General features: G+C 41.8%; 1 protein-coding gene across 5 annotated transcripts in view; it reads left to right on the top strand.

Moving 5' to 3' along the window:
- The first annotated feature begins 10,902 nt into the window (after positions 1–10,902).
- Positions 10,903–27,857, top strand: part of AFAP1 (actin filament associated protein 1) — a 121,263-nt gene continuing 104,308 nt past the window's right edge. For 2 of the 5 annotated variants that reach the window (XM_068943430.1, XM_068943429.1), the window contains exon 1: positions 10,903–11,046. The gene's annotated coding sequence lies outside the window, so the exon portion shown is untranslated. Of the gene's footprint in view, positions 11,047–11,738; positions 11,918–27,857 lie in introns of all 5 variants that reach the window. The other 3 variants (XM_068943431.1, XM_068943428.1, XM_068943432.1) reach the window with 3 other exon arrangements.

Here is a 27,857-nt window from a genome sequence, read left to right as displayed (position 1 = left end):
ATGAATATCTTGTTGATGTTTGTCTGACATCATTGATGAAGACCACTATTCTCACCTGCACCTTCTTGGAACAAAAAATTGGTTACAGGCATTTTCTCAATGAGAAATAAATTGCAGGTGAAGTGAAGAAATCCATATACACGTGCAGATCAGGTTCAGCATGGATCTTCATAAATAGCTTGAAAATTGCTTAACCAGAGCAGCCATTGTACCGATGTAGGATTCAGCCTATGCTGCAAGGAAACTGTGCATTAATAAGCAATGTGGGTGATTAACAGTTCTACGTTCCTGTATCGTATTCGACAATTGTATGGCGGATGACAAGTGAGGACAGTTAGAGCATGTGAGCTCTATTTTATCCATGTATGCTGTTTTGAGCCAGTTAGTTAGGATGTGAACAGTTCAAGTGTCTGCTGAAGGTCGTTGTCCTATCTGAGCTAAAGCAGATGCAGCTCTTGCTTTACGTATCCCCTATGTAGATGTTTTAGCTGAGGAACATCAGTTCTCATGACAGTGCACAGCTGCACCGAGGAACGATACCCCATCATCTATCTGTATTTGGTTTACAAATTAATTCTTTATTCTGGGCTCCCCTTTATGGTCAGCAAAGAGGAAAAAGCACTTTCACTGCCTCCTGATCTTCGAAATGAGTTGTACACATTTCACCTGTTGTATTTCTGTCCACTGAATATAAAGAAAGCCTACGTGACTGCAGGTGTCTACACTGGAAACTACCTACTCTTAGATGAAATAAAGACCACGCTTCCTGTCTACAAGTAACAGTAAGTAACAGTAATAAGTTCGTGATCTCACCCAAGGGGTCAAATACCAGTCTCAGGACCACTGTCAATTCCTAGTCCGTGTTTCCAAATGACTTTCAAGGCATCAGGCTGGTGCTCTGAATTGCACAGATCTAATGAAAGGCCTTAACACAGTAATTTTTTGTGTTCATTGAACTATTCACCAAGCAAGCACATACTAAATGCCAAACATGCAAAGATGTTTTATAAAACAGTCAGCTTATCAGCTTACGTTCCTCCTACCAGCCAAACCAAATGGAATTTTGGCTTCTATACACAAAACCTTTGCTGACTTGAGGCAAACGAGTACTCTTGCGTATCCTGCTTATTTTGTTTTCCTGAAGGCTTGAAATGGTCTGTAGAAGTCTGTTCTGTGCAAAGGTGGCATAACTCAGTAAGCTGTTCTGATTTTCAGATGATACATGTCAATGTATCACTCTATATTTAAAGCTTCTCCTGTCACATGGTGTACAGACCTTTGCAGCATAACTAAATTCTCATTGACAATATGATAGTGTGTGCTAGATTTGGTACTAGCCGGATAGTGCCAAAAGGCCATAAAGTGAGCAGTGTTTTAATTTACTTCACCGCTGAGTCTTCTGCACATCACCTAACCTCTGTAAACCAGACGTAGCCTAACGGCGACTACAACAGTTCTATTTCTAAAATTTATTATATTTTCCCCAGTTTAAAATGCAAATTGTAATTTTAGTCATTTAGTATACTTTCAGTAACCTAGAGCATCTCATTAAATGTGAATAGTTACATGTGTGTAATCAATGTTCTGGTTTATTTCTAGAGTTCCATACACTAATCTTAAATAGCATTATGAAATGGAAAATGCATTTCAGAGTAATTACATAACTCTGCCAGAATTTTCCATCGAGTAGTGTGGTCCAGCATTGGCAGTTGCAAACCCAGAGTCTCAACAAAACATCAGCCATTTTTTAGATAATGGTCTTCACAGTTATTTAGATAGTGTTCTATAGTGGTGTTTTCAAGGAAATGCTGTCTTTCAGCATCTTTGTAAGTATGAGTAAGGCCATGCAGCTTATACGTATCAATGTAATTTGTCAAGGAACCAATTTTGATCTGTATTCAAGAAGCAAGGGAATTCTGTCAGATATTTCATTTTCATACTTGGATCTGATTTGTATAGCTCAGCTGTTCAGGACAACCCTAAGGTATGACTTAATTCTCACCTCATGTATTTTTAAGAAGGCATGTCTCAAACATAGCAATGAAAAGCCAACCGATTTCATCATCATAGTCTTTGAGACAAAGGAAAACGTGGATATTTTTGTGGTTGACTTACTAAGGCTGAGGCATATCTGGCCAACAATTCCAGGGAGGAAATCAGGCATGCAAAATTACCATTGCAGCTGTCTCAGAAGGCTGGACATTTTCTCTCTGAACTTCTGGTATTTTTTTTCCTTGTGGTCAGTGGAGAACTCTGAAAGCTGTAATTGCAGAAGCAAGAAAATACAGTTTTGAGAAGCTACCTGGAATCTAATTATCCTTTGAGATGCGGATTGTTTTACATGAACCAAAACCATACAGTTCAGGCTGAGAGAAACCTTGTCTCGTATGCCTCATTTTGATGAGGAACCATCTATTTAAACTTTTCCAAGCATGATCAAGCCAGTCCATTAATTTTATTAGCCTTTTCACAGATCTGCAGGAAAATGATGTTCTGCCATTTGCAGATGAGCAAGATCAAATCGCAAACGCTGCCAACTGCAGAGGAGATGGGCTCCTGAGTGTCATCCTATCCTCCTGACCCTTTGACGTGTGTATGAACAACAGGGTCGTATTCCTTTAAGCTTCCTAAGATCCAAATTGGCCCTTCACCAGTGTGATTACAGGATAACTCACAGGCACGGCTGCAGTTTTGCAGATATCTTGAGAGAAAGAGAAAAAAATGGTTTTAAGATTGTAATGATAGGCTGCAACCTTCTTGTACATGTAAAATTATACTGGAGAAGGCTTGCATTTATTTTTCAGGTCCAGGCCACCTCTGGTGCATGGCCAAGTCCTCACGTGCTTATGGAGGTGCCGGCTCAGGTTTGTGAGTTTTGGTTTCCTTCTCCCTTCTCCTGTTGTGTGAAAAGCCATGTTAGAAATGGTGACATCCAATAAGAATGTATGCCTTTGAAACGGTAGGCCTCAATAGTTTACTTCACTGGTAATGAAGTTATCAGCACACACACCAAATTGAAGTTAGTTTGTTGGGTTGTTTCAGCTGGGTATTATTTCCTCCTTGTATCAGCCGCATTTCTGATTAAAGCTAACAGAAGTAAACCATTATTTCTAAGTGCTCTTACTTTGATCATTTAGCACCTTTTCTTCCTACCCTGCAGTGTGTGCCATCTTGAATATTATGCATATAGGTATTTGTAAGTAGGTAGTTTCCATTTTTTAAATAATTGAACAGACTCTTCCAGACTGGCCAGCATAAGCGGCTCCAGGATGATCTGCAGGAAACCAGCAACAGGCAAAAGCAGCCAGTTCACATAGGTATCATATAAATGTATTCCAGGCTTTAAGTGACAGGCTTACTGTCTCAGCTATGAAGAGTTTAGCATGTGTTGTAAGAAATCTGGATATCCTTGATATCCTTTTCTGAATATTGTTAGATTTGTGTCCTCAATGATTTGCTGTTGCATGGAGTTTTGCAATATAATCCCATGTTGTACACAGCATCCTTTTTTATTCAACTCCTTTTTAACATAGTCATTGATACATTAATGGTATGATTCAAAAGTTCCTGGTCTGTTTCTCCACTTGCTATTGTGAACTCATTTATTATATCCTCTTACTCGTCCCTCTGCTAACAATCACAGCCTTTTCAATTTTTTTTGAGAGGAAAATCTTTCTGAGCCATTAATCATTCTTCTGTGAGCTCCTCTCGGTCCTCTTTGAGGTTTGTGGTACCTTGCGTTCAGGAGGTGGTCTGAATTTCCTTACAGTTCTCTGGCCCAGAATACTTTAGTTTTGGGAACCACTTAAATAATCTTGATGTCACTTGATAATTCTGCTAATCAGTCTTAAACAAAATAATAGATAAAGCATATGGGAACTCAAACAGACAGTCTACGCACCCCAGGTTTAGCTAATTTGTACTGGAGGCTTTTCATCTCCTAGCTAGATTTGGATAGATGGCAATACATGCAGGACTTTATGAGAGGCACTGCATAAGACATAAACAGCATCAAATTGTTCAAATCATAATATTTTTTGGTATTACATGTTATCATTGGCAGGAAGACTGTGCTGCCGTGGGTTATTATGAGGGGCTGAATTTCAAGGCAGAGAGCTTCTTCCAAGCTCTATAAATGTTTTCTGAAAGTCTTCTAGACAAATGTGAATATCAAATTATGTGTTTTCACATTTTCTTTACATTTTCACCTCTGAAATATGCTCACAGTATGCAAACTAGCATGTTTTGAGCCTTCTGCCATTCTCAAGAGGACTAAAATGATTATTTCTACGTTAACATAACATCATTTTGGCAACACTTATTGTATCAGTCTGAAATTAGAAGTTTTTATGAAAGTTTTTTTGAATGTGATCCTGCTTACTAAAAAATGATGGCAAAGCATCCTCTCATTTCAGTAAGGAGTGAACAGGCCTACTACCTGTAAAACAAACCTTATAAAGATACTTACCCTACATCATGTTTATCAGGCCTTGACTTCCAAACACTGTTCAAAAGGCAAGCCTTAAGTAGAAGTGTCCATCCATTAATAAAATCTTTTTCTTTCAAAATCCTTATAATTCATTAACTGGAAGAACTGGACAAGTTTTTGGAGCAGAAAAAAAGAAATAGTATGGCTTTCTTTCTTACTTTGGAAAGTATAATTAAATGCAAAATTGCACAAATTTTCTTGAAGGAACAAGAAAGTACAAATAAAGGTAAAAAAGAGACAGATTGACTCAGAATGAAGTAAATAAAGAGTAAATAAGGTATAAATAAGGAGTAACTTTAAGTAGTTGCTTGCATAAATTTTTGTAGGAAAGACTGCTAAGTAGTACAGGTGTCATAAAACAACACAGATTATAAAGCTCAGTGGATTTATCTGAATAATTGAGAAATTCAACAGAATTACACAGATGCTGTTTAGACAGATGAAAAGCTTAAGAACTGGCCGTTCCATGATCTCGACAATTAAAAAAAATAAAGGTATCGAATTTCATATGTTGTTGATCAATGCGAGGAAAAAAGAGGAAGGGAAGGGCTGAAATTCCCTTTTTTGGCTCAATCCTGCTAAACTTCTAAGAAAATAGAGTCAAGCAGATTACAGGAAATCTTGTCCTGGTGTATTCGACCTAAAAATAAAAATAAAGATAAAGAGCCTAGGATTTTAAGAGCATTTTGTAAAGTTTGTGCTGTGCAAAGGTAGAGCTACTTTTCCATGATGCCAGGAGTTTGACATGCAAATAATAAAAGGATGTTAGCAGAGCATTTTGAAAATGTCAAACGCTAAATGCTAAACCCACTGAAATCAGTGGAGGTTTTCTCTGAACAGGACCTCAAAGGTCAGGTTATACAGAGCTTGCTGTAAAGCTAAACTCAGCAGGAGGGGTGGTATGGTTATGTCCAGCTCAAACAGAAGACTATCCATGGGCAAGTAACCATTTTCAGCTACCCATTAAGATTCTGTAAAGTATCCATCACCCTTTTGCACCTATTCCTTCATTCACCCTGCTTCGAAATGTGACAGTGGAATGACGAAGGTAATTTAAGATTTTTACATCCCTGCAGAGAGAAAATAGGTGCAAATAGTCTTATTACACAGGATAAGTTGTACCAGTGCAGAGAATAAGGAGATGCACAAGCAGTATTTAAAAGCCACATAATTCCTATTCTTGAAGTTTATATGGTGCACAATTTCTGCAGAAATGTGAATGCCATTTCCATAAAAGGAACGTCTACCTGTATAAGACATCCTTGTGGGCCACATATATAGTTTGCACTATGTGAGATTCCTGGAAAAAAAATTTAAAAGTATATATACAATCAAAAAGTATATTTCTGTTATCATTGCCATAAGTATTGGTCCTCTGTGCTGAAATTGTGCATATGTACACGAATAGCTTGCAAACTCATTTGATGGAGTAGATACAATGGGACACATCATGTATCATTACGAGTTTATGAGGTGCTGACAGTTCACATCTCTTAAAGCTCTCTCCTCTATGTTGAGTACAGTCATATCTTGATGCATATTACAGTTTTATGTAATTGTAAGACTTTTTGGACTTTTCTGAACAGAGCTTAATGTATTTCTGAGTCTCTTGTATTCAGTGACTGCACAAGAGATATGTTAGGAACACAACAGGGGGATTGTGTGTGTGTGTGTGTGTGTGTGTGTGTGTATGAACTATGTTAGCTCAGAGCTGGAGCAAAAAGTCAAACTAGACTTTTTCTGGTGCAGCATCACTAACAAAGAAGCAGGGCAGACAAATATATACCCATAGTTACATCTGTCCAGCAATGCTGCACAGCTCAGCTCCGTTCAGTTGCAGTAAGGACTTCTGCAGATAAGAGACCAGGAGTTCAGAGCTGCGTTGGCTCGGCCTCATAACTTGAACAAAAAGTAATATAATGTCTTAGTTGTTCAGCTGAGTAGCTAAAACTTTAAGCAATGTGTTCATTCAGACAAGAAGGGTTTTTTTTTTTTTTTTGCAAAGCTGATTTTATAGAATGGCTGCATATTTGATTGACTTCTTGAAAAAGACTCCTCGGCTTTCAAACACTTTGATGCTTGTTCTTCACAGAGAGGGAAAGCCTGAGCAAATGTGCTATTAGTTGCTGTTGTTTGAAAAACGAAAGTATCAAAGTACTGTTTTGTGGCCATCAGAGATTCAAAATTCATATGAACTCCGCTAAGCATGAGCTATATTTTTTTTTCAGTGAGCAAGTCCAATCCACAAATACAGATTAGAAAATTCACCTGCATCAACTTTGTCTAAATATACTCAGCAAAGCAAACCTGGAGAGTATGTGGGACCCAGAAAAAAACTCCTTGAAGAAATTTAATACTTTTTAAAAAAAATTCAGAAAGATGCAGAGTATGTTAGCAGTACATAACCACAGAGTCTGCAATAACTGGATCACAGCACAAGAGAAGAAAACACTTTATCAAGAGCTTTCTGCTGTGGTTAAGAGACACTTACTCCTAGCTTGTAAATGTTTGAGACAGTGATAGAAACACATTTTTCTTAAAGGAAATCACAGTTTCAAGGTAACAGAAATGAATTTTGTCCCTAAAAAAACATAACGTGCTTTCTACTTTTTCCCTTTCAGCGCATGTACCTTCAGTGAAATCATGCCAACGCTATACGGTTTATTGAAGAGAGTGGGAATTAATGTAATTTCACTCCATCTTTTGACAGCCCAGATTGCGCAGCATTTTCGCCTGCATTTCAGTCTTCCCTGAGACCAGCCGTTCCCGAGAGGCAGGACATGCCAGTATGACCAGGAGGTGGGCAGGCTGCTCCGGAGGGGAAATGAAGACAAGAAGGCAAAGTTCGGGCCTCCAGAAGTAGAGAATGAACTGACTCTCTTCTAAATGGGGCTGTATCTGGCCTGTACATGAAGCCCAACTGTGCCAGTTGCAAGGTTTTTCTATTTCTGCTCAAAAGAAACAACAAAAAGAAAAAAGCAGCAGATTGCCTGTGTTGACAGGCTTTCAAGAACATGCAGCTGCTTTCTCACAACTATGATTTCACTTTAAGATAGTGACAAAAAAAAGAAAAAGATATTCTTGTTGAGGCTTCTTGAAAGTCTGAAAGGTCTTACTGAAAAGTTTTAAACAGAATTTCAGAGGACACCAATCATCAGTTACAACATCCAATACCTTTTCTTAAACTTTTTTTCTCACTAGGACACTGCTGAGGTTTTAGGGCCTCTTAAACTAGTAACTTGCATGACTCTGGACTCAGTCCAAGATAGATTTAAAATGGAATTGCATGTATCTTTAAGAACTGACCCATACTTTAAAATGCTTAAAGTGCTGTTTTCCTGCCTTTTTACATTATTGAAGTGAGCCAAATCCAAATTGCTTGGAGTTTCTTACAAGACATAAATCTCAACAAACAGTTGGAGATTCTTTTCTCAGGCCTGTGTTTCTCAGATTTCATCCAACGTTGATTTTCCAAGGGAAAAAAAGTCTGAAAATATGCACAATAGTTCGCCTAATCACATCCTAAAGATAATAAAGAGGGCCTATCATTTTTATATTTTTTTTCCTTCAACACACTAGGGATTATCTGATGGTTAAGGCCCCAATCCTGTAAATAACTATGTTTAGATACCTTGCTTCTGGGAGTAGTCTGATGTTTTTTTTTTTGCACTAATTATTTTCTTTTTAGTAATAACCAGTGCTAAGAAGATTACAGGAGGATAAGGGCATCTCTATGACTAAGCTTGCTCAAGGCATGCCTGAGGCTTGTGAAGACTGTTTCTACAGCAGTGAAGTCACCCTTACTGTACTGGAAATTTATTGTGAATTATTGAGAACAAAAACAATATTTGGGATATCAGGTGGATATTTGTTTCAGGATTTTGTAACTTAAAGCTAGAAGACACTTTTCCAAACATGGAGGATATATGTTTCAAATATGGGGATTTATACAAATTTACCATCTCCTGCTTTGTGTTAGAAGATGATTAGTTTAAGAAGTTTATTGGGTGCAATGTGTGACGTACAGTTACGAAGAACCACAAATGTCCTGTTAATGAAGTGACTTCAGTTTCCATGGAAGAAATTCCGTAGTAATCAGTCAATTTTCTTTGGTCATATTTTGTTCCAGGTGAGTTATATGCTGGTCCTTTTAATTCTATAAAATTGATTTTGTATTTAAATCATGCCATTAAAACTCATGGGAAAGAAATTAGCGGAATCACCAGGGTCTATTTTGCAGCTGAAGTAGCTTATGGCATGCATATAGTCCAATTCAGAATTAAAAAAAAAAAAAAAGGAAAAAAGAAAAAAAAAGTAAACATGCCTTACGTAACGAAACATTTTTTGGTAATACATTTTAAAACGTTGTATTTGTGGAAATTGAGAATGTGAATAGTAGAAAAAAAGTTCTTTTGAGCCTTTCAGCTTCAGGCAGAGTTTGTGTCCCAGAGGAACTGCTCATGCTTTGTGATGTTTGTCTCCATGATAAATGTCCCCTTCTTTAGTCCCCATGGAGTTAATCACTAGAAGAAGACTAGAAGGCCAGTCAATCTCTGCACCAGCCTGAGGACAAACACCTGGTGATCTCACTTTCTCTTCTGGCGTAAGGCATAAAGTGCTTGTTTTCCTGTCTTTCTTGGGATTATTATTTCTCATGTGCATTGCAGCAGAGCTTGTAAGTCTCTAACCCTATTCTGGAAGAGCTACAAAAATTATCTTTAGAAGTTTGTTTTGTGTTGTGCTGTTTTTAAAGACCTCAGACACAAACTAATAATGAAATCTCATTGTCGCTTCCACCCTAAAATAGCCGAATTTCTTTGCTTCCTAACATAACATGTATCTTCAGAAAATGTCTTGGGAAGAAATACTCAGCAATGGTAATAGAACCAGGCGTCCTGCTTACACATGGCTCATCCTGGACCACAAGGTCCATCATTTTCCAGACAGGCTACGCAACGTCTTAGGGTAGGCAGAGGATATACATTGAAATGTTACTAGAGTTAATGCAATATGTGCATTAAATCTTATCAAGCCATGGGCAGTGAAGCCAATGTGTCCTAGAAGTGTTTGTTGCAACCATGCAAATAATGGTACCCTGCACGGATTATACAGTTACGTGCCAGAGCAGCCGAGAGCTGCTCTGACTCCAGCAAACTGTTTTGGGTGGTTCTCTCTAGCTCTCATGTTTCACAGATCCTGATCCTAATCAAGCAGCTCCAAGATGGCAATAGCTGAAAGCAGTTGGACTGTGGAGAAGAGGAGCTGTGGTTTAATTTTTCAAGGCCCAGTAAAACCTTTAATTTTGCCAGTAGAATCACTACTTCCAACTACTCCGACCTTCCCATTCCTGCCAGCTCCCAACAAATGTCATGAAAAAAGGCAGGCAGCAGTAGGCTGCTGCTGTCAGGGGAGCTCATCCAGACTGCAGCTCCTTCCCTGCCCATACCCAAAGGCAGACAAGAAAGAAAGTGGCTGCACGTGAGTTTTAGCCTAAATAAGTTGTCCATACGAGGTTGGGCTGTGAATTCAGCACTTCTGCTCTAGGCTGCTGAGATCCTGTGCATGCATACCCCAGCCGGCCATGCAGTGTAAATGCTGAATAAACAGTTTGCTCCTTGTTGAACCTTTGGGTGAAGGTCCATTCGAGTGAATGAGGGTGATAAACCAGGAAAGACGACTGTATTTAGCTTGGCCAGACCAAACCAAACATTATTCACCAAAATTAAAGACTCTTAATGCACACACGAAATTGTATGCTGTAAGATGCACAACGCCACCAGCTACAGGCTTGTACAAACCGATGAACTTGCATTTAGTATGTGCCACAAATACTGCTTACAGGGGAACATTTGTGTATCAAACTATTATAGTCAAAACAGAGTAAAAGCTATTCTAACACCCAGCTGAAGGGCAGATGCAGAAATATTGTTGTCCTAATTGATGTCCTTCCTTTCGTAGCATTCTCCTGTGAGCTCAGTTTTCCAAGTTCTTTACTGGAAAGAGAAGAAAACAAGTATGTGAACTTGGCAAAGCTGCAACGTGTTTATCCACCTTGTCCACATGCAAGTTTGCACTGGTTCAGCCTGCAAGCTCGTTAAGAACGGAGGCCTGCCTTAAGCTCTCTGAGGGCACGTCTAACCGATATAAACCCTAATCAGTGTAAACCGCCCCGCCTTGCGCTCTTGGCGCACCGCCGGGGCGCACTGAGCTGAAACAGGGCGAAAGAACGTAGTTTGGAACCAACGCGTGAATCCCCCCGGCGGGGGGCCCGCGGATACTGCCCCCGCGGGCAGCGGCAGCGGCAGCGGCAGCGCCCGCCGCGCTCCGCCGCGCCCCCCGGCGGCCGCCGCTGCTGCCGCCGCCGCCGCCGCCGCCTTTGTTCGGCCTGGCCGCGCCTCGGCTCCGGCGGGGCGGGGCGTCGTGGTGTCCCCGCCCCCGGCGCGGCGCGGCGCGGCGCGGCCCCGGTGCTGCGCTGCCCTGGGCTGCGCTCGGCTCCGCTGCGCCGCCGCCGCCGCCTCCCGCTTCGTGCCGGCAGCCGCCGCGGGACGGCCCGAAAGGTAGGAGAGGTCTACCCGCGGCCGCGGCGCGGTGTCCCGCCCTGCCCGCCGGCGAGGAGAGGCAGGGGAAGGGCTGGGCTGGGCTGAGCTCAGGACGGGGCTGCTTGTGCCGAGGCCGCGCCCGGCGGGGCGGCGAGGGAGCCCGGCGGCGGCCGAAAGGGGCCGGCCGGCCGCGGGGCAAGGCGGCTGCCGCTTTGGACAGCGGAGCGTTGCGTGGTTTTCCTGGTTTTTTAGGGTGGGAGGAGGTGGTGTGTCCCCCGCCGTTGCCGTTTGAACCCGTTTCATCATAGCGCGGAGATTGCATCATGTTACGGTCCGGGATTCAGTAAGGGCAAAGGCGAGAAGAGCCATCCTTCCCGGTCTGTCCCGTTGGCTTCACCAGATGACCCCCTCCTTTTATTTCCTGTTGAACAGAAAGGTTAAAACTGAAAAGCAGCGTGTGATTGGTAGAAGGCTGTTCAGTTCGCAGCGACGTATTTTGATTTCTTCCACTGAGATTTTTTTTTTTTTTTAACTTTGTCGGTTCTGTGTTTGGGGTGGAGGGTGACGGTGGGAAACTTGCCCAAGATTTAGCCAGTAGGAAGATAATAGGCAGGCAAAAGAGAGAGCTAGAAAAGCAGCCCAAAGCAGACTTTGCTTTATAAATTATGAGTCCTCGAGCTGGAGAAACTGAATAGATTCTCCAATTGCAGAGTCGAAAGATGTCCCTGCTCCTCAGGAAACCAAGGGGTTCACCTGCCGAGGAAGACAACGTAGAGGAACATACACGTCTGAAAGGCAAGACGAGGCAGGTGTCAGGAACGCAGAAGTAGTTAGCTAATCTCCCCTCTGGTTCCTGTGTAATCGGTTGGATGCAGCAAACACTTGATAGGTTTGTGTCTGTTTTATTTGCCATACCTTCACGGTGATTGATCTTTTCAGCTGAGGTCAGACTATACAATAATGAAATAAACCTCAAAACGAGAAAGGGCTAATTAAACCTTGTACTGCAGTCCAGGGCTTCCCGAGCCTACGGATTTTATTGTTCTTTGTGCAGTTCTTTGTTTCGTTCCATAGGAAAAAATGTCACAACGGGAATCGGTTCTGTTCTCAGAGATATTTTCCATAAATGTAGTTTCCTGCCCTCACAGGTGCTCTGTCGCTGTTTGTGCGACGCGTTAGGGAGCCACGTTTTTCTTCTAAGAAGACGGCAGCGTGATTAAATTCTTTTTCTCTGTTTGTCTGGGAAGGGGTGGTGTAGGGGGGCAAGGGGACGGCTTGGCGGCCAGATGGATCAATCCATCAGCGCTGTCCTATATTGGCACTTGGTGCCCTTTAGCCATCCATCCCTTGTGCCTCCTGGTGGTTTCTGTAGGAAGAGCTAGCCGCTCAGTTCCCTTCTCCTTTTGGACAATTCCCTTTTCCCTTCGGAACTGAGGTGGAAAAGGAGCTAATGTTGCATTACAGACTGAGTGGGAGCAGCCTGGGCTTTCTAGGGCTATACTTACCAGATGGTCTAAGAAGAATTTGAAATGAGTTATGGAAAAAAAGCATCTACAGTTGTCTTTGTGTGTCTAAATGCTCAGTGATCTCAGTGGCGCTCCTGTGCCTAGAACAATGAGCAGGTATTTGTCGCCTTTGGTTACATGCAGCACTGTTTGATGTTTGTCAGGAAGTATTGCAGCGAACGTAAAAGCGTTATGTAGTGTTACTGCTCCTCGGGTAGATCTGTAGATAAAGGGATTTGGAAACTCTGCCATCAAAATTGTCGTGTTTCTGGAAGCGGTAGCAGCAAGGAGAGGCAAAGTGCAAAAACACTTCCATAGGTCAGCCATTCAGACTGTTTTAAAATCTTGTAAAGTGAGCAAAGAGGTTTTTCATTTGCATCTCCTCAAGCTCTCAGATTTAAGAGTTGTTCTCTGAGATGTTGAAAAATATATGAATATCACTGAAATCACAATGGAGCCAGGCTCTGTGTGATACACATGTGACTAATTGTTTTACTCGTTTCAGTGGCACAAAGAACCTGCAGGAAGGTCAGACAGAAATTGTCTTGCCCCGCTGCTCACAGCAGACGTCCCCGAGACGTTGCCCCAGGACAAAGAGCCGGCGGCTCAGTGCGGGTTCATGCAATCTGGATTCTACTGATTTAATTTCTGGGCATTTTCAAAAGTTTCATATCTGATATGTCTGTCAATGGGAGCCTTGTTCACCTGAGTGTGCTTGGCTAGCCGCATTGTTCAGAGCTGCACTCTTTGTGTTGTGTGGATGGGGGCGAGGAGGAAGAACGGGTTGCCTTTATGTGGCTTTGGAAGAGACTCTCTGCCTTGCAGGAGTGGGAGGGTGGGATGCAAGGATTTCTGCTTCCGAGCTACCATACGGTTTAGTTAACTTTGTATTATTGTGCTTTTAGTCACACTAAAGCCTACTGTGTTCAGCTGCTCAACAGATCCGTGCCCCCCTTCCAGTCACACAGTTCAACCTGCGTTACCTGTGAGTAACACCTCGCTGTTGGTGTAGCCCTGACTTTCCACTGATTCATCAGTTTATCTGCAAATACAGTTTTTCATCTGGCAAAGGACCTGTCTGTTTGGTCTGGGCAGATGAGCGTTTTATGCACCCAGTAGATAATGTTCCAGGTTACTGCTCTTAGGTTTCCAGCTGAACCCAGATATTCAGACTCAACAGAAATAATGGAAAAATGGAAGACAACCATGACTAGTACTACAGAGTCACCGTGAACTGTATCAGGATTTAAAAAGCTACATCTTGAACGTGTTCCTGGTCTAAGTCTGTTCAGGTTATCCATTCAAACTTAGGAGAAATTAATTTTTCTGTTATGCAGTGTCCTAAGCTGGCCCCAGCGCAGGTGTAACTGTAATATCATACCGGGTGTCTTTTGGGGGTGTCTGCATAGAGCAATAAAGGGAATTGTCTGTCACCTCTGCCCATGCCATGAGCTGGTAGGAAAACGCGTAGCTGTAATCACGCAGCAGTGACCCTGAGCTAGGTGTGTGGGGGTTACAGCTGCAGGACTGTCATGCTGCACCTATGTATACGTGTGTGTGTGTATACATTAAGCTCTTGCATTTGCACTGCATATGCCGTGGTACTGTAAAACACTACAGGTAGATTTTTAAGCTTTCATTACTCTTATTCTCTGATTATTAAGTTAATCCTTGACTCTCTGCGGGTGTGCTGGTGCTAGTAAGGCTCATTCTTAGGATTGCAGGAACATAACCAGGATTTGCGGAAAGAGGGAATATCTCATCCTGGGTAACAAATGAAATTTGGCGGACGCAAACACTTTTTCAGAGAGATTTTAAGAAACAGAGTCACTAAATGGCAGAAAATAATTTGTCTGCCTCCCGTTGCTCCTGTGCCACCCCGACAGAAAGTTGCTCAGGTGGTGCAGCGCGCAGTAAGGTTCGAGTGTTCAAGCTGCTGAGTGCCCTTAACGCGCAACACTGCCAAAATGAGCCAACGGCGACCCATCTCTCTTAGAGTAGCCCTGGGGAGAATACCCTAGGCTGTGAAGAGGACAAATTGGTATCTCTTGTATGTTTTACCACTGTCCATCAAGAAATCTAAAAAAGAAATTCCTAAGAGGATTTTCTTACAGGCTTGTTTTTGTAAAGATACCGCTCTTAGATGCAGCGGTATCTTCGGAGTTAATAGTGCATGTTTGTAGGTAAAACTGTGTAGGACTCCCTTTTCTAAACTAAAAAAAGAAATAAACATTAAAAAAATGAGTGCGTTATTCCTTTCATGATGACAGCTGAAATAGCGGTGGGATGTTTTCATATCTGGGGATTTCTGCGGCCAACATCTCTCTGCCATCGTGTATTTTTGAGCTGAGTGATAATGGCTGTCTTTCTCTAGGACAGATGTCAGTGATGTCCCTATTGTGCCAAAAACATGGAGTACAAAATACTGAATAAAAATATTTTCATCCATTAATAATAAGTGCCAGAAAATAATGCACAAGTGATTTCAATCTTAATCAGTAATTTAGCTAATGTCTCAAAGATAACAGTATTTTACAAGCCCCCAACAAATACAGCCCTTTGTGCATGTGAAATAATTGCTCCGAGTTGCACTAATTATATATTATTCATTAGGGGACTGTCATTATATCATGTTTGTGAATTCCCCAATGTCTCTATCAGTTTCCCAGTTGTATCTAAACATTTATGGAAAACAAGATTTTAGTGTCCTTCTACAAGACTGACTGATGTTCTGGCTCACTGAGTTCGTCCTGTGCTGCTAGCCGCTGTTAATAAACATGCTTCCTTGGTTCACCTAAATTAAACTGCCTTTGGGGAAGTAGCTGAATTTGTGTATTCACTTTCTCAGGGACAGCACTAGTCTTTCACAGAGTATATGTTATCTCAGTTTTGCAGAGGTGGATGGCAAAATTATGCTGCTTCCTTGCTAAACTACTCTGGCCTGTCTGTACTCAGCTCATTATTTGGCCAGTTATTCTGAGTCAGTTTTTTTTTCTGTCTGTTAAAGTGTATTTAATTTGTAAGGATTGCTTCCAAACTTACCTGGTTTCTCATCAGTTGCATGCTCTTACGGCGTTACTGTTTTAGCAAGAATGGAACGGAAGGTAATGAAAGGTGTGGATGTGATTTCCATTGTTATTAGCAATTAGCAGATCCAGATTTTATTTTGCTCTAGCGTTGCTTACCAGGACCAGCTGCAAGCAGAGAATTAAGGAGTGACCTTTGTAGCATTTCTTAGTGCAGTCATCAATCAGATCTGGCATAAGCTTTATCACGTCTATCAATGGGGCTCATAAGCCACATGCTGTCTAGTCTGGGGGAAAAACAAACAAACAATGGGAGCTACTGTAGGTTTTGTTTAAAGTAAAATAAATACGGGTGAGCTTTTCCCATGTGTGCTGGCTTTGTAAACAGATTTCAATTTTTACGGGGTGCTGTTGGTCTGATTAATAAAACATGATGGTTGTAAAGCAGTGAGAGAGACTTGCACTAATCTCAGTATCATTAGCAAATCATTCACAAACCATTGCGTCTTCAGCCTTTCACAGTGGATGCTCTCCAGGTTTATTCAAATCCTGAGCATTATTTTCACTAGGGAAGAGTTAATGCAGTTAGATTTTTTTTCAGGTATTTTCTGCACACGTAAGTATTGCAGAGTAAAGAAGGGGTTTTCAGGCTGCTGTGGCTCTTAAATGGAGTAATGCAGCTTTCTCAGATGGAGCGGTCTGTTATTTTTTGTGGGAATGCGTGTGCCTTCACAGGCTTTTCTGGGGCTTTCTTTTGCAAGCAAGTTTATAAGGTGGTGGCCACTTTTCAGCATGCAAAACATTATTAACACCCTGTGAAGTGTATTATTTTTGTTTGTTTGTGTTTTATTGGTTTGTTTTTTTTCCCTACTGGCCTTGGTCTGGTTTTAGGGCTTTACTGAAGTTTAAAACAATTTGTGTTCTTAAATTTTTTCGCTGTTGCTCAGACCACAACACTGCCTTTTTCAAATTCCTTTGCTATCCTTGTCCTGCCACCTGCATTAAGTGCCACTTTCTTGCCTTCCTTTCTGGGGGCTCAGTACCACTGACAGGTTGTCATTTAATGCTTTCCTTCCTTGCAGGCAAAATCGGAGCTAACAGTTAGATGGAGAATAAGAAGCAATTAGGACAGGCAGAATTGCTAGTATGTAATTGTAACTTCCTTTGTGGGTGTGTGTTTGTGTGTATACACAGACATATATATCTATATACAGAGAGAGTGTGTGTGCAGGTATATGTAGAGGTCATATATATTGGAGCCACCACTGGCACGCAGGTTTCCTGTAACAAATTGCTAGTGTATATTTACAGTTGTTTCCCTAGCAAGTAAAAGGTTTAGGCTCTGAAAGGATAACTGGTAGTGTTGAAGGCCAGAAGAGGGTCTGACCTATAATTTCTGTACTTTTCAAACTAGGAAATTCTTGGCAGAAGCTACCTATGTGCCAGGTTTGGGCGAGGAGGCTTGGAATGCTGTAAAAAACATGCAATAACAGGTGCGAGGCAAATGCTCGGGAAACGTGGAATACTTTTAGCAAAATGTGTCAGAAAAAATCATGAGAATTGTCTAGCTGGCTACGGAAAGAATGACTTTGAGGGTTTTCCTGCGTTTGACATGTTTGATAGGCTTCCCTGCCCTGGGAGCTGAGCAGAGACCGGACTCGACAGCGGCTGCAGCGCTCAGCGCCCACCCCGGGGAACAGAGCAAATCCGAGCGAGAGGAGCCGGCCCAAAACCTGGCTGGCCTTCGTCTTTTTTCAAACACTGACACTCAAGCCTCAAGGCTTTTGGCAGCTGAACGGAGGGTTTTGACGGACGTCCCGGGGTGGTTTTGGATGCCGCTGTCACCAGCTGCCTGCCTTGTCCCTGCCGGAGGTTGGTGGCCTGGCAGCAGAGCTGGCAGCAGGCAAGGAGGCAGCAGCCGCTCTCCTTCTCGCCCAGCCTGTGGCCCAGACGGGGCATGAAGAGGGGAGAACGCTAAAATGCAGCTGCGTAGGAGCATTTTAAGAGTAGAGAGCATTTTAAGCCCCAAGTGAGTTGGCTTCAGCAAGAGAAGTAAAGCTGATAGGAGAAGTCCTCCCCAAGGGTCAAGACCTACATGTAAAGTCCTTCTCATGCTGCTGCTTTGTGTGTGCACAGCAAAGCAGCTGGGTGCTGGCATAGACCAGGCACCCAAAAGACATTGCTTCAGCTGTACGAACAGGATGGAGAGAAATGAGGGAAGGGTAAAGTGGCAGGAGTTGAAAATAGGATAGATAACATAAGAGGTAAGTCGTTGGATAAAGAGAGATAGGGCTATAAATCTCATCGGGGGGGGGGGGGGGGCTGGCCAACAGTTCAGCTGCAGAGGAGCCACTGTCTTTAGTGTGGTTCTGTCAGCGAAGCTTAGTGTAGATCAAACCGAAAGAAATGGCCCACGTGGAAAATGGGATTTGCTCTTGTAAGCAAAGTCCGTGCTAGGGAGTTGAGTTAAATAGTTCCTGGAGGTTGTCACTGGCTATAGGAGATAGAGACAGAAGAAAAAAATACCTTAAAATGAAAAAAGTACCTTAAAATGTTTAGAGCTAGGCAATTTTCAACTCTCTATTCAAATGCAATGTTATCAAAACCATCCTTTTGAAAACGAAAAGGTCTGCTTCTTTGGGGGGAAAAATTATTCACGTTATTTCCCTTTATTGACACCATATGTTTGCAATTAGGAGCATGAAGGGTTGGGAGTCTCTCTGGTCAAGGGATGATGGGTGCACAGTGGGTCCTCCAGGAAGGACCAGGACCGCTGAAAGGAGATCGAGGCTAGGTCAGGCCACAGCTTTTTCTTTTGAGCTTAACAGGAATGAAATCCACCCTGCAGTGTCTTGGGGAAAATGCTGGACCGGGGCCAGGGTGAATAATGCTGAGTTCAGTTGGGTGGGACCCCACCTGGTTACATAAACAATCGTATTTCCAAAGTTAGTTAGTTATGGCTGTTGAAAAAAATGATAGTAAGTAAGGTCTTATTTAAAAGAAAAAATCCAGTTGTGGAGGCAAAAAAAAAAGTTTCCCGCTTCAGAAATTAAGGAAAGCAAGCCCCTGAAAATGCTGTCAACTGAAAGCACACATCAAAACCCTCTGATAAACAAAACAAGTGTCCTCTGGGGAAGGAAAGAGCTGTTCCCTCACTGGGAAAGTTTGTCTCTTCGTGGGGCTTGTGAACTTTTCATTTTCTCTCAGACTTCTTGTTGTCCTTGGTTCTCGTAGTACAACTTCTCGCTCTCTCCTGCACTTTTGCTCCCTGAAGCTCAGAAAAGTGCTTAAGCACATGCTCCGCTTTAAGTGAGTGGATCACCTTATTGGATGTCGGTGAGATTAGCGCTCTGCCTTGAGCACGTGTTTGTGTTGCCCTGCTCAATGGGAGCCTCAGCGACCAAGAGTGGGCCGGTGGTATGAGGTGCACCACTCTGGCATAAACCAGCCCTGCCACCCTCCTCCACTGCTGCGTGCTTGTAGCCAGCCCCAAAACACCGTCGTCCTTGTGACAGCCCCATCGGGAGCCTGGTCCCAGAGCTGACCTGCATCAAACCCTGTCCAACAAATGAAAGAAAACCCAACAGTTAAAATTAACTGGACGCAAGTTCCAATTAGAGCCTTGGTAACTGTTGTTCCAGTCCATCTGTCTGCAGTGATGGCAAGGGCTGTGTCCCTTTGGACGTTCTCCTTTATTATTGTTTATAAAACTCAGAGTCTAGATTTTGCATACGTGAAGAAGCTCAGTGGGAGATGTCACCCCTTTGGCCTCAACTTCTTCAGATCTCTCACCTTCTTTTTCTTTCCTCTCATTGTTCTATAATCCAACTGTGGAACTTTTGAAAGTGTTTTGAGTGAGAAAGCAAGTTAAGCTCAAGGCTTCCCTGTAAACAGTAGCTCTTTGAACAACCTGAAGAAAATTGCAGGTGCGTACACAAGGCTCACGTTGCTGTCTCCCCCAAAGGAGACAACTGAAATATTGATTCTATTGCAAAGAGCAAAAGCTGTTGGATGATCTTGAAGAGGTATGATGTTTGGGAATTTTTAGACTTCCTCCACCCTTCTCCTTTTTCCTACCACTGTAATAGCTTTTTAAGTATAATAGGATTAGCTCTACTATACTTGAACTTGAGGGTTCCTTTCTGGTTTATGGTCAGATCATCTGAGGGCTCCGATATCCAAGTGCAAACTCAGATTGCCCCAAATTTTGTTGTACTTTGTGAGAGCCAAGGGTAAAATCAGTCTTTGAGACTTGAGGTCATTTGGGATAGGTTTCCTGACATATCAGCCCTTACAAAAGAGCAGCTGTTCTTAAGTTGTCGTTCTGCCAGCTTTAAAGAAAAACAACCAAACAAAAAAAGCACCCTGCCAAGTAGGAATCAAACGTTAGCTTGATTGAGCATGCTTTAAGTAGTCCCAGTCTCTGCATTCACGCTGGTTGTAATGTTCTTGCCCTTGAGGGAAGTGACTTGGAGAGCAGTGCTTATTATACAGAGTCTGGCCCTCTCCTTGTGCATCACTGTAGGGAAGGGCTGCTTTTTAGTGAGGTCTAAGTACTTTTCTCTGTGAGTCAGGATCTTAACAACCCAGAGCAGTATCTAAATGTAGACATCTGAAAGTAAAGATATGTGAAATGCAGGTACACACATTTCCTTGGTGTAACTGAGGAGATGGTCTTGGCCAGGAGGCATCAACTAGGTGGTCCAGTGGCATGGCCGAGCATTGCCCCAAGTCAGCACAGCTGGAAAGCCCTTTCAGAGTACACTGCTTGAGCCTTGCAGCCGAAGAAGTGTGTGCCCTTCCAGTAAGCCACCGCCAGTGACTTAACGCAGAGCACTTGGTACCCTAGAGCAGCTCTTTACGTGTTAATAACGTATAAAATATTAATGACTTCATGAGATGGGACAGGGAGTAGGAACTGGGAATGGCAGATGTACAGGGCGCAGAGGGATGGAGAGAAGCGAGCCAGTCTGCTTAAAGCTGGGAACAAACGCATAATGAAGTCATGAGCGTTCTGCTACACTGGTCATATCTCTCATCAGCCCTGCTAATGCCTCAATGCTCCAGGGATTTCAGTACAAAACCATAATCCAATTTCACTGCAATGAGGTGCATAGGACAGGGAGAAGCATGTAGGAATCATACAGCACGCTTTCCCTTTTCTCGCTGTAGTCACATTTGATTTCTAAGCCTTCCTGCTGACTACTGCAACTCAGATGATCTTAATGATGAATTTAGGAGCACTTTTAGAAACGGGGTTAAACGAGTGTTTATCTACTTTATTTGGGAAACTTAATTTTTTGAGTAATGCTAGACGTCATATCCGTCACAGCAGTGCAAGTCACGCTGCTTTCGAACTGTAGCTAATAGGGGCTACCTCACGTGGCCCTTCTGTCAGGCAGTCCACGGAGCAAACACCTCGGCTGCTGTTTTACAGCCCTGTACCCCTTACGTGAGCGGTGTGAGGTAATGCTGTGCTATTTGCTATTAAAATCACAGACCTCTCCTGCAAGACTAGGCAGGAAGAGCCATGGAAGTTGTCTCACTGAAGTCAGACTTGCCAGGACTGTCCACACGTGTGCACTTCTTTCCTTTGATTACACGTGCTAGGGTGGGCTGAGGGCGTCATGACCCTCCCAGACCAGTTCACTCTGTGTGTGTGTGTGTGTATGTGTGTATGTATGAGACATATGCTGAAGTGAGCCTACTTAGGAAACTGTTAAATTCCTTCTGTTGTCGTTTCTTCGTTAAACTGAGCATTTCTTCCTAGTGAGATTTTCATCAAACTAGAAAATCAGGAGGAAACAGGTACCCTCCATTCACCAATGGGAGCTGCCCAAATCAGTAGGGAAGGATGCCGTTTCAAACTGTTAAGGACAAAGGATAAAAGCCGCTTGCAAAAATAAATGTTCTGTGGTTGCTGATTTCTCATTTCAATTGCATTTTCTTATAGAATTTTAAGTGGTTACTTATACTGTAGTAAACCTAATACAGCATTAAATAATTTATTCAGTTTTTAATTGAGTGTTTTAATCCGAGTGACGACTCTTTTGTGCTGTGTTTAAGGAAAAGCATCTATGCCAAAATGATTCTTCCTCTAATTATAGGCGAATGAATTTTTGTCTTTGACTAATAAGAGAAGGACCAATGCCAGTGACTTTGGACGCTAATAATAGGACTGCTGGAAAATCTCTGAACTCCAGCAGAGAGCCCTTTGAGTAAGAATTTTTATTGTCTGCTGCCATTATCTTGTTTAACATGCAGCTTGTCTGCTGGCTTGCTACTAGTAGTGAATATTACTAGAATCTGTGCTTTTGAGAATGCTGCTATTTTCCTTTCTTTATCACACCAAGGAGTTATGTCACTAAATTAAAATTCTGACTAATATATTAGAGTGCGTGTCCCGGATGATTAAAAGCTTCGTCAGCATAAAGTTGCGTGTTCCCTCGTTTAAGGATCAGAGGGCTGCATCCCATCTGTTCTAAGTGTGAGGGCTAAGAAATGGCATTGCTAAGCTAGCTCAACTGTAACATGTCTGTGGACACGTTTGGGTAGTTTTGTATTGCCCTAGCTTCTTTATCTTCCCATAGGTGTTTTTCTACTTTCTTCACGCATGCACCAATCTTCAGAATCTTTCAAAGAAAAATATAAGAAAAGTAATACATAATGTCACCGCCCTTTCGCTGCATCATTATTTTCTGGTTTTTATTAAGCTACTTGTTAGCGTCAGATTACTGTCAGTTTCCAGATTGAAATATTAACTACTGAAGGAAAAATTTATAGTAGTGTGTGGACTGTGGCTGGTGGCTGCTTTTCCAAACACGCTTCCCAAACAAGAATCTAATCAGCCTCTACTCATACAGGATACTTTACAGTGTAAGGTGAGCTCAGTCTGATTGCATTGTCCAAAGATGACCGTATTACCACTGGACTTTGAAAATATTAAACTGATGCAACTCCCCAGGGAAGTCACTGTACTTGTGAATATTCTACCCCAAAATATGCCTATTTATTTTCTAGGTTTATGCTTGTTCTGAAGTAAAAACCATTTTGGAGATTCTTAGAGGCAGTGTATGTTCAGGACTGCATGGTACCCTACTTGACTCTGCCTTGTCCTTTATATAATTGCCTACCATCCTCTTTTCTTTGCCTTGCCTTACTTTGTATTTGATTGAGTGCCTGCATCTGTTGTGAACTTTCATGCCAGAGGAGTTTATGGAGTCAGTATCCTGCCAAATTGCTTTTGAAGACAAATGGTGAGAAAGTCGCCTGTTGTAAATTAGACTGAGGCGCTCAAGCGTAGTGATCTGCAGTCCCACAATAGAGAGTTGTGCCAGGGGGAATTTGTTGGGGTCTGACTCCTTTACCAAAAGACCGTGGGTACAAATTACGTAGGGGATTTCATTTCAGATTATTTTCAATCGTTGTTCTTCAAGGGCAGCATACAACTTGACGTGTCAGGTTTGCAACCAAAGGCAAAGTGAAACAGAGGACAGCCAACGTGGATAGTGATAAAAGAGCAGAATAATTTCAAATATTAACAGAGAGGGAAGTTTTTGAAATAAATGCACTGTAATGTTTTTCTGCATCAGGTGTAGAAGGGTTGGTAATGGGATATATAACTCTTGTGCCATTCACTACTGCGGGAGCTGAAGCTAAATCTGGGCGCAGCTGAACTTGTGTTGCTGGGTTAGGAAAAGCAAAGAAACCAAGTGCAGTGAAAACCCTCACCTTGCTTATCAGTGGGACTTGAGGAAATAGGTCTACTCTTTGTGAAAATGGTTTTTCCTGATGTGTAGTGGCATGTTATTGCATTGGTTGTTCCCGATGCTCAGTTGACGGCCTCAGTCCAAAAGTGTTTTCTTTCCCTCCTCTTCCCTTCGCTTGGGGCAGTGGGATGAAATCTTACGTTTGTATGTCCAATCTGTTATGTTTTTCATACTTGAGTTTTGAGATTGGAAGAAAAAGGCTCTCAATGCGGCCATGACAGGAGGATGGAATGGGAGCTGAAGTTAGAGTGAAATGAGAATAGATTTCTATGAAGTAATGTTATATTTACCAATCCTGAAGGTTAGCATTTGGAAATCTACTTTCTAACTGAGGAGAAACACAGTTTGCTTCAACCTGTCAACTTCTACAGAGGGCTCACCTAGTTGTACCTGCGAGGCCAGTCATTCAGACCATCGGTACTGAAAAAATTGGAATATGAAGTGTCTTCATATATGCACAGCTCCTGCTTTTCCCCGGTGGTCATAACCACAGACTTGTGTGCATGCCGAGCGAATGGAAGAGCAAGTCGGAAATTGAGGAGGTGACATGAGCTCTGCTGTGATTTTTCAGAGTCTCAGTGCAACACAGAAGGGCTCCTGATGGTTTTGGTTAATTTCGTGTATTTCACGAAACTTAAGTCTAGATGTTTCTATGCCTCATTTCTACTGCTTGTAAAACTGGTTGAGCACAGATAAAAGTTGGTCCATACATGCTGTGTAATATTAGCACTATCAAATAGGTGAGTGTGAGTGAAAATAGGATATGACTGTATTTAAATGTTTTTCTTATTACATTTAAACAGCTTTCTCGTTACAGTAAAGCTATTTTTCAGTTCCCCTATAGTAAACATGGGATCAGATTTTTGAATTAAATGCACATGAAAACTGATATCCCCTTACAGTGGGATACGTCCTTCCAGGCTTCAGACGTAGACAGGAGAGTAGATCTATGGCTGAGCTTGGTCCCTGTAGACTTCTTTTTACAGTCTTAGACAGAAACACGCTTCTTTAGGATGTAATCAATCTGATCTGCGCTAGCTGTCTATTTTGGGAAGCCTGCATTTCGCCATTGATTGTACAGGGAGCCTAAGGCAACTAGCTCAGGTATAGATGACTGCATTGTAAGCGTTGGCATTTAGTCAGGGGAATGTCACCTCTGAAACTAAAATGGCATTCTTCTGTGCTTTCCACCTTATAAAATGAGTAATTCTTAGGTGAAAGAATCTATTTAGGAGGTTTAGAACAAGATGATCATTCTTTGGACTTGCACAGATACCTGGAATATTTATACTCCTAATTTAGGTTTACTTGGTGCTTACAAAAAAGTCTGTCATGACACGTTTGCGTGGCTACTTAAATATTTTGAAGACTCACAGGACTAAATGAAAACAACCTTGAAGAAGAAACTTGAAACCCCAGAATGATGACAAAGACCGATTCTTGGAAAATGAGTTTTATGACTGAAATTCTTAGCTATGTATCTCTGAGAACTGCTGTATAATGTTAGTTCTCTGTATTGGCAGAAATTTGCCTTCGTGGTCATATACAATATCATCCCTATATCAAACGTTGGTTCATTCAGCGGTGAGATTTTTATTTAGGCTGTTGTGCTCAGTGCTACACTAATTAAAATATCTTACATTTGGATGACTGAGGTTATTAAGATTAAATAGACCAAAAATAATGAGTTTTATCACTACTATTTAAAACTCACCAAAACTTAGGAAAAGAGAAAGCCTTACCGTTAAATCACAGAAAAAATCTTTTCTGAAGATAAACTTGACTGTGTAGTGGTCTTGGGAGTCATCGCTTAGAGGTACATGGGGAGCTACATAGCAAGAATTTGGGAAAACTTTGCCGCTTGTGCCCTTAGAAAGGGTGCCCATTAGAGCCTATAACTTCTGGGAAAGGGTGGCATCTGGGTTTAATCAATAATGTATTAATCGGTTTAAACATGAGTCCTACATCTGAATAATACCAGGGATCTTGATTTTGAAAGTAAGTCCAATGAGAAGAAGCCGTTTTTATAAAGAATCTAATGCTTCATCACTTTATTTCAGGCTGAATAATAACTACTCTCTGGCTACATACTGCTTATATTGCCTATTGTAGGTGACTTCCCAGAAGGATTCCTTGTTCAATATTGTTTGAAACATGACGATTGCGGAATTATTTTAACTTAATCATTTTTACTGAAAGAAGAAAAAATATCAATGTTAAATATTGTTAGGAACTGGAGAGGTGCAGCATTTATTAGGAAGTGCTGTTCATAATCACATCACGTTCACTTGAGTGCAGACCACCACAGGGTTACCGTTTAGTTTAGGCAAGCGTTCATTTACATGTCCTTTACAAGGACTTGCGATCTGCTGAGCAGCTGGAGTTTATGTTAACATTATGCATTAACCACAAAGACAAGATAGAGCTAAAGGAGGGCCTCAGACCACAGCAGATATTTTTGTACTGCCTTGAAACTGTGTCCAGACCCTTTACAAAACACCACAAGTTGCTACAGATGTAGAGAGGAAGGGATCTGCTCTAAGTGTTTACACAGCTCTCCTTATCCTTGTGTCCAAGGAGAATTGCAGTTCTCTCTTACACATAAAACCTTAGATGCAGCAAAGAAGGCGCCTCCCTTTCGCTACTGCCCTAAATAGAAAGTCTCAGTCTTGATTTGGAAGAAACTAGTTTTCCATACAGTATATAGATAGGTGTTTATGCTGCTTCACCTCATAAGAGTATTAATGAAAACTGCTTTGAGTAGGGCTTCTTAAAACTAACTTGTAAGGAGTCTTCTCTGGGAAGGCAGTGAAGTTAGACCTACTAATCTAGTTAAAGTGTACTGCAGGTGTAATTCTGGTGTAAAGTCTGTTCAACAGGGCTACATCAAGGGTCAGCACAGCACAGGGCCTCCATTATAAAAGGATGGAAGCATCTTCAAGCAGCCTCATTTGCTGACCATGAGAATGTTTGAGGAAAATTGGCCACATCTCCCTGTTAGATGACTAGCTTGTGCTAGTCATCATTTCTCCCCCTAGGATTGCTATTCTAGCAGCACTATCCTACAGAATATATACACATATATATATAGTTATGCATAATGGTAGGACCCCTTCTCTGAGTGAAGTGGAGAGAAGTATCATGGGTTGTTTCCTTGGATATCACTGTTGGTTTGGTCAAGTGTACCCAGCCTCCTGAAACGCTCCTTTTTCACGTTATTTCATTCACTCGTGGCTTTTATTGTGAAGGTCCACAGCAGCGATCAGTGTCTACCTGTTTTAGGTTTTGTACCTACTGTCCTCCTATGTCTTTACTGAAGAACTACTTTAACTTAACTATATTTCAGGGGCTCCTCTTCAGTTAATTGAGGTTGGCTGAGAGAAACCATACTGTGGAATGATGCTCACAACCATGTCTACCCTTGCACTATACTCCCTTCTCCCTGGTACTGAGATTCTTGAGTAATATATATCCCATGGATCTTTGTGGTGATCTGATTCATTGCCTATCAGTTTAGGCAAATTGTGCACTATTCACTAGTCCGTGGCGGAGCTGTGGGATTTTGCTTGACAAACAGGAGTGCTAAGTAGAGCTAGATAATGCTCCCAGCTGATATATTGTTTTAGCTTGAGCTGTGGGATAAGAAAGTCATGGTTATTTAAATTGTGTTGTGAACAAATGGTCTTGTATATAAATGCATGTGTGTGTAATCTTTTGCATTAACTTCTGCGCACATTTGTCCTGCATAATAGACATCCACAGATGGGCTACTAGAAATACAATAGCATGCATACCAGGGATTGCCTGGAGTGCCTCCAGAAGAGATTTCTTCCTATCGTTTCAGCTGTATTTCTCTTTTCTTAAGTACTGGAAGCACCAGAGCTTTTTATCGTATGTACTCAGTCCTTAAAGGGTATGGACTTTTGGTTTTGTTCTTTCTTCTTTTTTTTTTTTTTTTTAAATTTTTGCTGCATGTATTTTCCATGGTGCATGTGGATTCCAAAACCTTGCCCAGGAGGTAGTTTAAAAATTGCTGACTTGTCCTTGTTGTTACACGTCAGCACAAATCAAAATGCTTGTCAGCTTTTTCTCCAATAAATAGTTCTATTCAATGAGAATATGTATTTACTGCTTATTATTATTCAAGCCTCTGTGAGACTTGAAGAATATGGTCAAGCCATAGTTATTTGGAAAAAGGAGTTTAAAAATAGCTATATTGTACTCAATTTCATCGTTGTTCAACATTCAGCAATGTCTAGAGAGTTAAAATACATTGAAAAATTAAATAGGTCCCCTTGAAATAAAGGATGTGAATAACTGTGCATTATTCTGTTATAACATCTGCTTATCCACTTTCAGTCTCCTCTGCTTAATTATCAGCTAGAACCTTTTGCAGAGGAAAGGGTAGGTGTGGTACCTTGTTGCTTCATTAATTTGCTTAAAAATTAAAAAAAATTCTATTGCTGTTGTATTTATTGACTGTAAAACAAATTTCAGAAAAGTAAAATAATCTAAAACATGAAGTAGTA

This window comes from Struthio camelus, chromosome 4 (assembly GCF_040807025.1).
Source record: "Struthio camelus isolate bStrCam1 chromosome 4, bStrCam1.hap1, whole genome shotgun sequence".
In the NCBI taxonomy this organism is placed as follows: Eukaryota; Metazoa; Chordata; class Aves; order Struthioniformes; family Struthionidae; genus Struthio; species Struthio camelus.
Note: the sequence above shows the minus strand (reverse complement) of the source record. Positions and strands in the feature narration are given on the sequence as shown.